General features: G+C 40.6%; 1 protein-coding gene across 1 annotated transcript in view; it reads right to left on the bottom strand.

The window, feature by feature from the left end:
* The window catches only part of TNFSF11 (TNF superfamily member 11), a 53,486-nt gene that overhangs the window by 23,593 nt on the left and 16,421 nt on the right, over positions 1-13,472 (bottom strand). The window lies entirely within an intron of this gene.

Genomic DNA, 13,472 nt, shown 5'->3' with positions numbered 1-13,472 from the left:
TAAGTTAATACTGTACATTACATAAAGTCTCATTAGTGTCAAGAAAGAAAAAGAAACAAAAAATGTCAAAGGACTAGCAAATTGGTATTTTTGTAATAGTCTCACACACACAATTTGTCTATACATCCCTTTGCGCCCCCTTACGCCCCCTGGTATGTCCCTTTAAACCACCTCTATTTTTTGCTGGATGTATTTATTACACTGCTGTTAACCCTGGTACGTCCCTTTAAACCACCTCTGTTTTTTGCTTTTGACACCATTTCCACTGCTGCTCTCACACATGGTGGTCTTCTAGCCATACCCCTAGGCCAGGTGAGAAACAAGGCAGTGGTGTTGGGATCCTGCTCTCCCCCTCCTGCACTTATCAGTACCTACCCCCAATCCCATCTCTCTCCTTCTCCTCTTTTGAAGTCCACTGTATTCGCCTGTTCTCCCCCAACTCCCTCAGAGTGGCAGTCATCTATCGCCCTCCTGGACGACCTCCCAATTCCTTGACAACTTTGCCGCCTGGCTTCCTCACTTTCTCTCTACAGAATATACCAACCCTAATTCTTGGGGGCCTTCAACATTCCCATTGACAACCCATCTGCCCCTGCTGCCTCTAAACTTCTTTCACGCACATCCTCCTTAGGTCTATCACAATCCACCATATTCCCTACTTACCATGATGGACACTCCATCTACCTGGTATTTTCCTACCTCTGCTCTATATCTGACCTCCCCTGTCGCCCTTTTCCCATTACAGACCATCACCTGGTCACCTATAATATTAATGAAACAGCTAAACCCACTTCTCCATCCCTCCCCCGCACCTGTAGAAATCTACACGCTGTGGATCCGCTCCAATTTTCATAAATCATTTAAGATCTCCTCCCTCACACTTCCACTATAACCTGCCCTGATTTCGCTACAGCCCACTATAACAAAACTCTCTCCTCTGCACTAAACATACTTTCCACTTCCCGACTGTGCAAAACATCACGCCGTCAGTTACAGCCCTGGCACTCTCAGCAAACACGCTATTTGCAAAAATGCTCCCATACTGCTGAGCGTGTCTGGAGGAAAACTCACTCTGAACCTGATTTCATACATTATAAGTTTATTCTTCATTAATACACTTCTGCCCTTAACTTAGCCAAGCAAACCTACTTCTCTTCTCTCATATCTACTCTTTCCTCAAACCCTAAATGACTCTTCTCCATCTTTAACTCTCTCCTCTTCCCACCTGCTCCACCACCCCCGTCGATCTTTAGTGCTCAAAACCTGGCAGACTACTTTTTTTTTTAAACAAAAAACGTTCTATCCGAAGCAACATCCCATCACCAACCTGCAATATTCCAACAACAAGCCCAGTAACTCCCTCTGCCACCGTCTGCATCTTCCATCCAGCCACTGAAAATTAAGTTTCTTTGTTACTAACTTCCTCACGCCTCACTACCTGCCAGCTCGACCCTATCCCTTCCCATCTAATATCCTCCTGTCTTCCACCCTCACTCCTGCTCTTACTCACATCTTCAACCTATCTCTCTCTATCGTTTCATTCCCATCTTCGTTCAAACACGCAAATGTCACTCCCATACTAAAAAAACCCTCCCTCGACCCTAATTCTCCTGAAAGCTACCGCCCCATATCACTGCTTCCACTAGCATCAAAACTCCTTGAAAAACTAGTTTTCAATAGCCTAACCCACTTCCTGTCCACTTACTCCTTGCTTGACCCCCTGCAATCAAGATTCTGCACCAAACACTCAACTGAGACTGCCCTTACCAAGGTTACTAACAATCTTCTCTCTGCTAAAAGTATTGGCCATTACTCTATACTCGTCTTACTTGACCTCTCAGCTGCCTTCGACACAGTTGACCACCCCCTCCTCCTACAGACCCTTAGCTCTTTTTTGTCCTCTGTGACACTACTCTTTCTTGGATTCACTCCTATCTTTCTCACAGGTCTTTCTATGTGTCATGTGCCGACTCCTCCTCCTCTCCAATGCCTATGTCTGTTGGAGTACCTTAAGGATCTGTTCTGGGTCCTCTACTCTTCTCCATTTATACTTCTTCACTGGGTAAACGTATCAACAGTTATGGCTTCAAATATCACCTCTATGCTGATGACACCCAAATCTACCTCTCCACCCCTGCTCTCTCTCCCTCTGTTCTTTCTCATGTCAGCGACTGCTTATCTGGTATCTCTTCCTGGATGGTCTCTCACCACTTAAAGATTAATGTGTCCAAGACTGAGCTCCTTCTAATCCCCCCCACAAGCTCTACGTCGACTTCTGACTTCTCTATCCCTGTCGACGGCATCACAATTTCCCCATCGCCCCAAGTCCTCTGCCTCAGAGTTACACTTGACTCAAATCTATCCTTCGTCCCCCACATCCAATCGCTTTCTACATCCTGCCGCAACCACCTACACAATATTTCCAAGATTTGCCCTTTTTCTGAGCGCTAACACCACAAAGCAAATAATCCACTCCCTTGTTATTTCCCGACTTGACTACTGCAATAACCTACTTACTGGCCTTCCTCTTTCCCGCCTCTCCCCCTTCAATCCATCCCAAATGCCTCTGCCAGGATAATCCACCTTTCCCGTCGCTCTGTATCAGCTGCACCTCTCTGCGAGTCCCTTCATTGGCTCCCCATTCACAGCAGAATTAAATTAAAAATTCTCACCCTTACAAAGCTCTCACCAACGCCGCTCCCCACTACCTATCCTCTCTAATAAACAAGTATACTCCAGCCTGCCCACTAAGATCCAACAATGACCTGCTCCTTACATCTTCAACTATCACCTCTTGCCATGCTAGACTGCAGGACTTCTGTTGTGCAGCACCTACCCTCTGGAACACTCTCCCTCATGCTGTTAGGCTTTGCTCTTATCTTTCTTCCATTAAATGCTCCATGAAGACTTTTTTGTTCAAAGAAGCCTACCACCCAATTCAATAATAAATTAATTTCACTTACCTAACATTTCCCTCCTCTAACTCTGCTTTAACATCTTCCTCAATCTTGCAGTCCTCGCCTCCTGTTTCTCAACCTCCTACCCTTCTAGATTGTAAGTTCCCACGGGAATAGGGCCCTCAATCGGCCCTCAATCTCTCCTGTATGTGTTTGTAAATTGTGTCCTGTCTTTTACAAGTCTTGTATTGTTTTATTTAAATTAATTGTACCCATGGACAGCGCTGCAGAATATGTTGGCGCTTCATAAATAAAGTATAATAATACAAATAATACACATTAAAGGGACATTAAACCCAAAATATTTATTTCATTATTCAGATAAAGAATACAATTCTAAAAAAGTTTCCCATTTACTTCTAGTCAAATTTGCTTCCTTCTCATGATATTCTTTGTTGAAAATATACCTAGGTAAGTAGCGTGCACGTGCCTGAAGCACTACATGACAGGAAATAGTGCTGCCATCTAGTGCTCCAGCTAATATATAATATAGTTGCAAAACCGATGCCATATAGTGCTGCAGAAAAGTGTACACTTCTGAACTTACATCCTTGCTTTTCATCAAAGGATAACAAGAAAACTAAGAAAATTTGATAACAGAAGTAAATTGGAAAGTTGTGTAAAACTGTATGTTCTATCTGAATCATGAAAGAAAGAATTTGGGTTTTATGTTCCTTTAACTGTAATCACTTACAAAAATAGCCATGTGATAAGTAATTGGAAAAAACAAAACTTAGATTTCATGGAGGAGACTGAATCACAGGAACAAATATATACATTATAAATGTGATATAAAGAACTTTACTTTTAAAATAATCATCTTTTAATATGGGTTAATGTGGTCCAATCCATCGGCCAGATTACGAGTTTTGCGTTATGAGCTGTGCGGTGCTACCGTGCAGTTTTTTCTCACCACTCACTTACCTACAGCGCTGGTATTATGGGTTTTTACAAACCAGACGTTAAAAGACAAAAAGCGAGCGTAGAGCAAAATTGAGCTCCATACCGCACTCCAATACCTGCCAAAAAGCAGAGTAAATCTCAGTAACGCAGCCCCATTGATTCCTATGGGGAAACTAAAGTTATGTTTACACCTAACACCCTAACATGAACCCTGAGTCTAAACACCCCTAATCTTGCACTTATTAACCCCTCATCTGCCGCCTCGACATCGCCGCCACCTACATTATACTTATTAACCCCTATTAGGATCTGCCGCTCCAGACATCGCCGCCATCTACATTATATTTATTAACCCCTAATCTGCTGCCCCCAACATCGCCAACACCTACATTATATTTATTAACCCCTAATCTGCGGCCCCCAATGTCGCTGCAACCTGCCCCAATGTCGCAGCCACTATTCTACATGTATTAACCCCTAAACCTAACCCTAACCCTAACACCCCCTAACTTAAATATAATTAAAATAAATCTAAATAAAACCTACAATTATTACCTAAATAATTCCTATTTAAAACTAAATACTTACCTATAAAATAAACCCTAAGCTTGCTACAATATAACTAATAGTTACATTGTATCTACCTTAGGGTTTATTTATATTTTACAGGCAAGTTTGTATTTACAGGGAGTGCAGAATTATTAGACAAATGAGTATTTTGACCACATCATCCTCTTTATGCATGTTGTCTTACTCCAAGCTGTATAGGCTCGAAAGCCTACTACCAATTAAGCATATTAGGTGATGTGCATCTCTGTAATGAGAAGGGGTGTGGTCTAATGACATCAACACCCTATATCAGGCGTGCATAATTATTAGGCAACTTCCTTTCCTTTGGCAAAATGGGTCAAAAGAAGGACTTGACAGGCTCAGAAAAGTCAAAAATAGTGAGATATCTTGCAGAGGGATGCAGCACTCTTAAAATTGCAAAGCTTCTGAAGTGTGATCATCGAACAATCAAGCGTTTCATTCAAAATAGTCAACAGGGTCGCAAGAAGCGTGTGGAAAAACCAAGGCGCAAAATAACTGCCCATGATCTGAGAAAAGTCAAGCGTGCAGCTGCCAAGATGCCACTTGCCACCAGTTTGGCCATATTTCAGAGCTGCAACATCACTGGAGTGCCCAAAAGCACAAGGTGTGCAATACTCAGAGACATGGCCAAGGTAAGAAAGGCTGAAAGACGACCACCACTGAACAAGACACACAAGCTGAAACGTCAAGACTGGGCCAAGAAATATCTCAAGACTGATTTTTCTAAGGTTTTATGGACTGATGAAATGAGTGAGTCTTGATGGGCCAGATGGATGGGCCCGTGGCTGGATTGGTAAAGGGCAGAGAGCTCCAGTCCGACTCAGACGCCAGCAAGGTGGAGGTGGAGTACTGGTTTGGGCTGGTATCATCAAAGATGAGTTTGTGGGGCCTTTTCGGGTTGAGGATGGAGTCAAGCTCAACTCCCAGTCCTACTGCCAGTTTCTGGAAGACACCTTCTTCAAGCATTGGTACAGGAAGAAGTCTGTATCCTTCAAGAAAAACATGATTTTCATGCAGGACAATGCTCCATCACACGCGTCCAAGTACTCCACAGCGTAGCTGGCAAGAAAGGGTATAAAAGAAGAAAATCTAATGACATGGCCTCCTTGTTCACCTGATCTGAACCCCATTGAGAACCTGTGGTCCATCATCAAATGTGAGATTTACAAGGAGGGAAAACAGTACACCTCTCTGAACAGTGTCTGGGAGGCTGTGGTTGCTGCTGCACGCAATGTTGATGGTGAACAGATCAAAACACTGACAGAATCCATGGATGGCAGGCTTTTGAGTGTCCTTGCAAAGAAAGGTGGCTATATTGGTCACTGATTTGTTTTTGTTTTGTTTTTGAATGTCAGAAATGTATATTTGTGAATGTTGAGATGTTATATTGGTTTCACTGGTAAAAATAAATAATTGAAATGGGTATATATTTGTTTTTTGTTAAGTTGCCTAATAATTATGCACAGTAATAGTCACCTGCACACACAGATATCCCCCTAAAATAGCTATAACTAAAAACAAACTAAAAACTACTTCCAAAACTATTCAGCTTTGATATTAATGAGTTTTTTGGGTTCATTGAGAACATGGTTGGTGTTCAATAATAAAATTAATCCTCAAAAATACAACTTGCCTAATAATTCTGCACTCCCTGTATTTTAACTAGGTAGAATAGTTATTAAATAGTTATTAACTATTTAATAACTACCTAACTAAAATAAATACAAATTTACCTGTAAAATAAAACCTAACCTAAGTTACACTAACACCTAACACTACAATTAAATAAATTCCCTACATTAAATACAATTAAATAAATTAAATTAGCTAAATCACAAAAAAAAAACCCCACTAAATTACAGAAAATAAAAAACAAATTACAAGATATTTAAACTAATTACACCTAATCTAATAGCCCTATCAAAATAAAAGAAAAGCCCCCCAAAATAAAAAAAAAAAAACCCTAGCCTAAACTAAACTATCAATAGCCCTTAAAAGGGCCTTTTGCGGGGCATTGCCCCAAAGAAATCAGGGCCCCGATCCGATATGCAGCGTCGCCCGCAAAAGCCGGTGACGCCAAAATTTGCGCTGGTTTGGTATCACATATACAGCGTAACCTAGAAGTTATGCTCGTATATTTCTGCCTTCGGCCGTAGTTTTTTGGCCCATAGACAGGTATACCAAACCAGCGCATGTGGGGTATCCAATATACAGCGTAAGGATTTACGTGGCGAAAATGGAGAAATCTTACTCCATTTTAACCTCGCCACAAATTGCAAGCGTAGTAAGCCTTACGCTGTGTATCGGAGCCCCGTAACTCCCTAAACTAACACTTAACGCATGCGCAATGTCTATCTACCCGTCAACCGCGAACTGCTAAATAAAACCTAACACCTAACGCATGCTCAATGTCTATCTGTCAACCGCGATCCCACACCACAATCCCTAATAAAGTGTTTAACCCCTAAACCGCCACTCCCGGACCCCGCCACCACCTACATTAAATGTATAACCCCCTAATGTGAGCCCCCTACACCGTCGCCACCTACATTAAAATTATTAACCCCTAATGTAATCCCCCTACACCGTCGCCATCTATATTAACATTATTACCCCCTAATGTGAGCCCCCTACCCCGACGCCACCTATTTTAACTATATTACCCCCTAATCTAATCCTCCTACACCGCCGCCACCTATTTTAAATGTATTAACCCCTAATCTAACCCCCCTACACCGCCGCCACCTATAATAAATTTATTACCCCCTAAAATACTAAAACTGTCCCTACCACTAAACTAAATTAAAAATAGCCCTGAAAAGGGCTGTTTGCATGGCATTGCCCCAAAGTAACCAGCTCTATTACCAGCCCTTAAAAGGGCCTTTTGCGGGGCATTGCCCCAAAGTAACCAGCTCTTTCACCAGCCCTTAAAAGGGCTTTTTGCGGGGCATTGTCACAAAGTAATCAGCTCTTTTGCCTGTAATCTAAATCCCCCTACACCACCACCACCTATAATAAATGTATTACCCCCTAATCTAATCCCCCTACACCGCCGCCACCTATAATAAATATATTAACCCCTAATCTGACCCCCCTACACCGCCTCCACCTATATTAACCCTAATTATATTAGGGTTAATATAGTTAATATAGTTATTATATTATATATATTAACTATATTAACCCTATCTAACTCTAACACCCCTAACTTAATTATTATTCAAATAAATCTAAATAATATTAATAATATTAACTAAATTATTCCTATTTAAAACTAAATACTTACCTATAAAATAAACCCTAAGATAGCTACAATATAATTAAATACCAGGTAACTTGGTATTTATTTTAACTAGGTACAATAGCTATTAAATAGTTAATAACTATTTAATAGCTACCGCTACCTAGTTAAAATAATTACCAATTTACCTGTAAAATAAATCCTAACCTAAGTTACAAATACACCTACACTATCAATAAATTAAATAAACTAAAATATCTAAACTAAAACACAATTAAATACACTAAACTAACTTACAAAAAAAACAAACACTAAATTACAAAAAATAAAAAAAGATTACAAGAATTTTAAGCTAATTACACCTATTCTAAGCCCCCTAATAAAATAGCAAAGCCCCCCAAAATAAAAAATTTCCCTACCCTAATCTAAATTACAAAAGTAAACAGCTCTATTACCAGCCCTTAAAAGGGCCTTTTGTGGGGCATTGCCCCAAAGTAATCAGCTCTTTTACCTGTAAAAAAAACAACCCCCCCCCCCCATTACAACCCACCACCCACATACCCCTACTCTAACCCACCCAATCCCCCCTTAAAAAATCTAAGTCTAACCCCCAAGTGCTCCTTACCTGTCCTGAAGACCGGCGGAGAAGGTCCTGTTCCAGGCGGAGAAGTATTCTTCCATGCGGCGACATCTTCTTCCAGGATCCAGCCGGCGCGGAGGAGTTGAAGACCGATGACCGCGGAGCTGAAGACCGTCCATCTGGAACTGAAGACCGGCGATGCTGGAACTGAAGATCGGCGACGCTGGAACTGAAGACCGCTGGAACTGAAGACCGGAGCCGGAGCGTGGAGGATCCTCTTCATACGATCGCTGCCGTACACTGAATAGGAATTCAAGGGACGCAATTAAAAATGGCGTCCCTTGAATTCCTATTGGCTGATTTGAGCATTCAAATCAGCCAATCGGATGCGAGCTACTTTCATTCTATTGGCTGATTTGAATAGCCAATAGAATAAGAGCTACTGTAATTCTACTGGCTATTCTAATCAGTCAATAGAATTACAGTAGCTCTTATTCTATTGGCTATTCAAATCAGCCAATAGAATTAAAGTAGCTCGCATCCGATTGGCTGATTTGAATTTGAAGGCTCAAATCAGCCAATAGGAATTCAAGGGACGCCATTTTTAATCGCGTCCCTTGAATTCCTATTCAGTGTACGGCGGCTATCATATGAAGAGGATCCTCCACGCTCCGGCTCCGGTCTTCAGTTCCAGCGGTCTACAGTTCCAGCGTCGCCGATCTTCAGTTCCAGCATCGCCGGTCTTCAGTTCCAGATGGACAGTCTTCAGCTCCGCGGTCATCGGTCTTCAACTCCTTCACTCCGCGCTGGCTGGATCCTGGAAGAAGAAGATGTCGCCGCCTGGAAGAAGACTTCTCCGCCTGGAACAGGACCTTCTCCGCCGGTCTTCAGGACAGGTAAGGAGCACTTGGGGGTTAGACTTAGGTTTTTTAAGGGGGGATTGGGTGGGTTAGAGTAGGGGTATGTGGGTGGTGGGTTGTAATGGGGGGGTTGTTGTTTTTTTTACAGGCAAAAGAGCTGATTACTTTGGGGCAATGCCCCACAAAAGGCCCTTTTAAGGGCTGGTAATAGAGCTGTTTACTTTTGTAATTTAGATTAGGGTAGGGAAATTTTTTTATTTTGGGGAGCTTTGTTATTTTATTAGGGGTCTTAGAATAGGTGTAATTAGCTTAAAATTCTTGTAATCTTTTTTTATTTTTTGTAATTTAGTGTTTGTTTGTTTTTTGTAATTTAGTTTAGTGTATTTAATTGTATTTTAGTTTAGATATTTGTAGTTTATTTAATTTATTGATAGTGTAGGTGTATTTGTAACTTAGGTTAGGATTTATTTTACAGGTAAATTGGTAATTATTTTAACTAGGTAGCTATTAAATAGTTATTAACTATTTAATAGCTATTGTACATAGTTAAAATAAATGCCAAGTTACCTGTAAAATAAATATAAACCCTAAAATAGCTACAATGTAATTATTAATTATATTGTAGCTATCTCAGGGTTTATTTTATTGGTAAGTATTTAGTTTTAAATAGGAATAATTTAGTTATTAATATTATTTAGATTTATTTGAATAATAAGTTAGGGGTGTTAGAGTTAGATAGGGTTAATATAGTTAATATATATAATATCTTTATTAACTATATTAACCCTAATATAATTAAGGTTAATATAGTTAATATAGGTGGCGGCGGTGTCGGGGGATTAGATTAGGGGTAATACATTTATTATAGGTGGCGGCGGTATTGGGGGATTAGATTAGGGATTAATTAATTTAATATAGGTGGCGGCGGTGTAGGGGGATTAGATTAGGGGTAATACATTTATTATAGGTGGCGGCGGTATAGGGGGATTTAAATTACAGGCAAAAGAGCTGATTACTTTGTGACAATGCCCCGCAAAAAGCCCTTTTAAGGGCTGGTAAAAGAGCTGATTAATTTGGGACAATGCCCCGCAAAAAGCCCTTTTAAGGGCTGGAAATAGAGCTGGTTACTTTGGGGCAATGCCACGCAAAAAGCCCTTTTCAGGGCTATTTGTAGGGTTAGACTTAGGTTTAGTGGTAAGGAAATTTTAGTATTTTAGGGGTTAATTAATTTAATATAGGTGGCGGCGGTATAGGGGGATCAGATTAGGGGATAATAAATTTAATATAGGTGGCGGCGGTATAGGGGGATTAGATTAGGGGTTAATAATTTTAATATAGGTGGCGGCGGTGTAAGGGGGTCAGATTAGAGGGTAGTACATATATATATATATATACACATATATACTATATATATATATATACATATATAGTTTAAATAGGTGGCGGCGGTGTAGGGGGATCATATTAGGGGTTAATATAGTTTAAATAGGTGGCGGCAGTGTAGGGGGATCATATTAGGGGGTAACATAGTGAATGTAGGTGGCGGCAGGGTAGGGGGCTCACATTAGGGGGTAATATAGATAATGTAGCTGGCGGCGGTGTCCGGAAGCGGCGGTTTAGGGGTTAATATATTTATTGTAAGGAGTGAGAGGGGGGATTGTGGATAGAGGGGTATACATGTCGGGCTATGTTTGGGAGGCGTGTTAGACAGTACGGGTGATCTAATAACTTAGTCAGGTTTTTATAGGCGGCGGCAGTTTCTAAAGTGCCGTAAGTCACTGGCGACTCCAGAAATTTGTACTTCCGCAGATTTCTGGACATCGCTGGTTTGTCAGACTTATGGCACTTTAGCATTTGACGGTGCTGTATATAAGATAGCTCGAGTTGCGAGCTGAAACTATGGGCGGCGCAGGTTTCCACGCTTGCGCCGAAACCTGCTCCGTATATCGGATCATGTCCCAGCTCTTTTACCTGTAAAAAAATATATAAACAACCTCCCCCAACAGTTAAACCCACCACCCACACAACCAACCCCCCAAATAAAAGCCTAACTAAAAAACCTAAGCTCCTCATTGCCCTGAAAAGGGCATTTGGATGAGCATTGCCCTTAAAAGAATTCTATCAGCCAATCGGAATTAAGGTAGAAAAAATCCTATTGGCTGATTGAATCAACCAATAGGATTGAGCTTGCATTCTATTGGCTGTTCCAATCAGTCAATGGGATGCAAGCTCAATCCTATTGGCTGATCCAATCAGCCAATAGGATTTTTTCTACCTTAATTCTGATTGGCTGATAGAATTCTATCAGCCAATCGGAATCTAAGGGACGCCATCTTGGATGACGTCATTTAAGGGTACCTTCATTCATCGTTAGTCCGTCGGAAGAAGAGGATTCTCCGCGTTGGATGTCTTGAAGATGGACCCGCTCCGTGCCGGAAGGATGAAAATAGAAGATGCCGTCTGGATGAAGACTTCTGCCCATCTGGAGGACCACTTCTACCCGTCTGGAGGACCACTTCTGCCGGCTTCGTTGAGGACATCTTGCCGCTTGGATGAAGACTTCTCCCGGTAAGTGAATCTTTGGGGGTTAGTGTTAGGATTTTTTTAAGGGTGTATTGGGTGGGTTTATTTTTTAGGTTAGGGCTTTGGGCCTGCAATAGAGCTAAATGCCCTTTTAAGGGCAATGCCCATCCAAATGCCCTTTTCAGGGCAATGGGGAGCTTAGGTTTTTTTAGTTAGGCTTTTATTTGGGGGGTTAGTTGTGTGGGTGGTGGGTTTCACTGTTGGGGGGGTTGTTTGTATTTTTTTTTACAGGTAAAAGAGCTGATTTCTTTGGGGCGATGCCCTGCAAAAGGCCCATTTAAGGGCTATTGATAGTTTAGTTTAGGCTAGGGTTTTTTTTTATTTTGGGGGGCTTTTTTTATTTTGATAGGGCTATTAGATTAGGTTTAATTAGTTTAAAGATCTTGTAATTTATTCTTTATTTTCTGTAATTTAGTGTTTGATTGTTTTTGGGATTTAGCTAATTTAATTTATTTAATTGTATTTAATGTAGGGAATTTATTTAATTGTAGTTTAGTGTTAGGTGTTAGTGTAACTTAGGTTAGGTTTTATTTTACAGGTAAATTTGTATTTATTTTAGTTAGGTAGTTATTAAATAGTTAATAACTATTTAATAACTATTCTACCTAGTTAAAATAAATACAAACTTGCCTGTAAAATAAAACCTAACCTAAGTTACACTAACACCTAACACTAAACTACAATTAAATAAATTCCCTACAGATACAATGTAACTATTAGTTATATTGTAGCTAGCTTAGGGTTTATTTTATAGGTAAGTATTTAGTTTTAAATAGGAATAATTTAGTTAATGATAGTAATTTTATTTAGATTTATTTAAATTATATTTGTTAGGGGGTGTTGGGGTTAGGGTTAGACTTAGGTTTAAAGGGTTAATAAATTTAGAATAGTGGCGGCGACGTTGGGGACGGCAGATTAGGGGTTAATAAATGTAGGTAGGTGGCGGCGATGTTGGGGGCATCAGATTAGGGGTTGATAAATATAATGTAGGTTGCAGCGATGTTAGGGGCGGCAGATTAGAGGTTAATAAGTATAATGTAGGTGGCGGCAATGTTAGGGGCGTCAGATTAGGGGTTAATAATATTTAACTAGTGTTTGCGATGCGGGAGTGCGGCAGTTTAGGGGTTAATATGTTTATTCTAGTGGCGGCGATGTCCGGAGCGGCAGATTAGGGGTTAAAAATGTTATTATAGTGTTTGTGATGCGGGAGGGCCTCGGTTTAGGGGTTAATATGTAGTTTATGGGTGTTACTGTATTTTTAGCACTTTAGTTATGAGTTTTATGCTACAGCGTTGTAGTGTCAAACTCATAACTACTGACTTTAGAATGCGTTACGAATCTTGCAGGTAGAGGCTGTACCGCTCACTTTTTGGCCTCCCAGGACAAACTCGTAATACCGGCGCTATGGAAGTCCCATAGAAAAAAGGGTTTACGAACTTTACATAAGTCGGTTTGAGGGTAAGGCCAAAGAAGTGTGCAGTGCCCCTAAACCTGCAAGACTCGTAATAGCAGCGGTAGTGAAAAAGCAGCGGTAGGACCTGTTAACGCTGCTTTTTCAGCTTACCGCAAAACTCGTAATCTAGCCGAATGTTTTTCTGAAATCTAAGTTAATCACAATTTGTACATTCACCATTTTTAGGCACTTTTCAGACACCAACAGATTGCATTTACCCAGATATATATCAATGGGCATTGGTGCATTTCAATTAAAAAAAAATATATATTTTTGCAATAGATTTCCATTAGTAAAAATAATT

The sequence above is a fragment of the Bombina bombina genome, chromosome 3 (genome assembly GCF_027579735.1).
Source record: "Bombina bombina isolate aBomBom1 chromosome 3, aBomBom1.pri, whole genome shotgun sequence".
NCBI lineage: Eukaryota > Metazoa > Chordata > Amphibia > Anura > Bombinatoridae > Bombina > Bombina bombina.
Note: the sequence above shows the minus strand (reverse complement) of the source record. Positions and strands in the feature narration are given on the sequence as shown.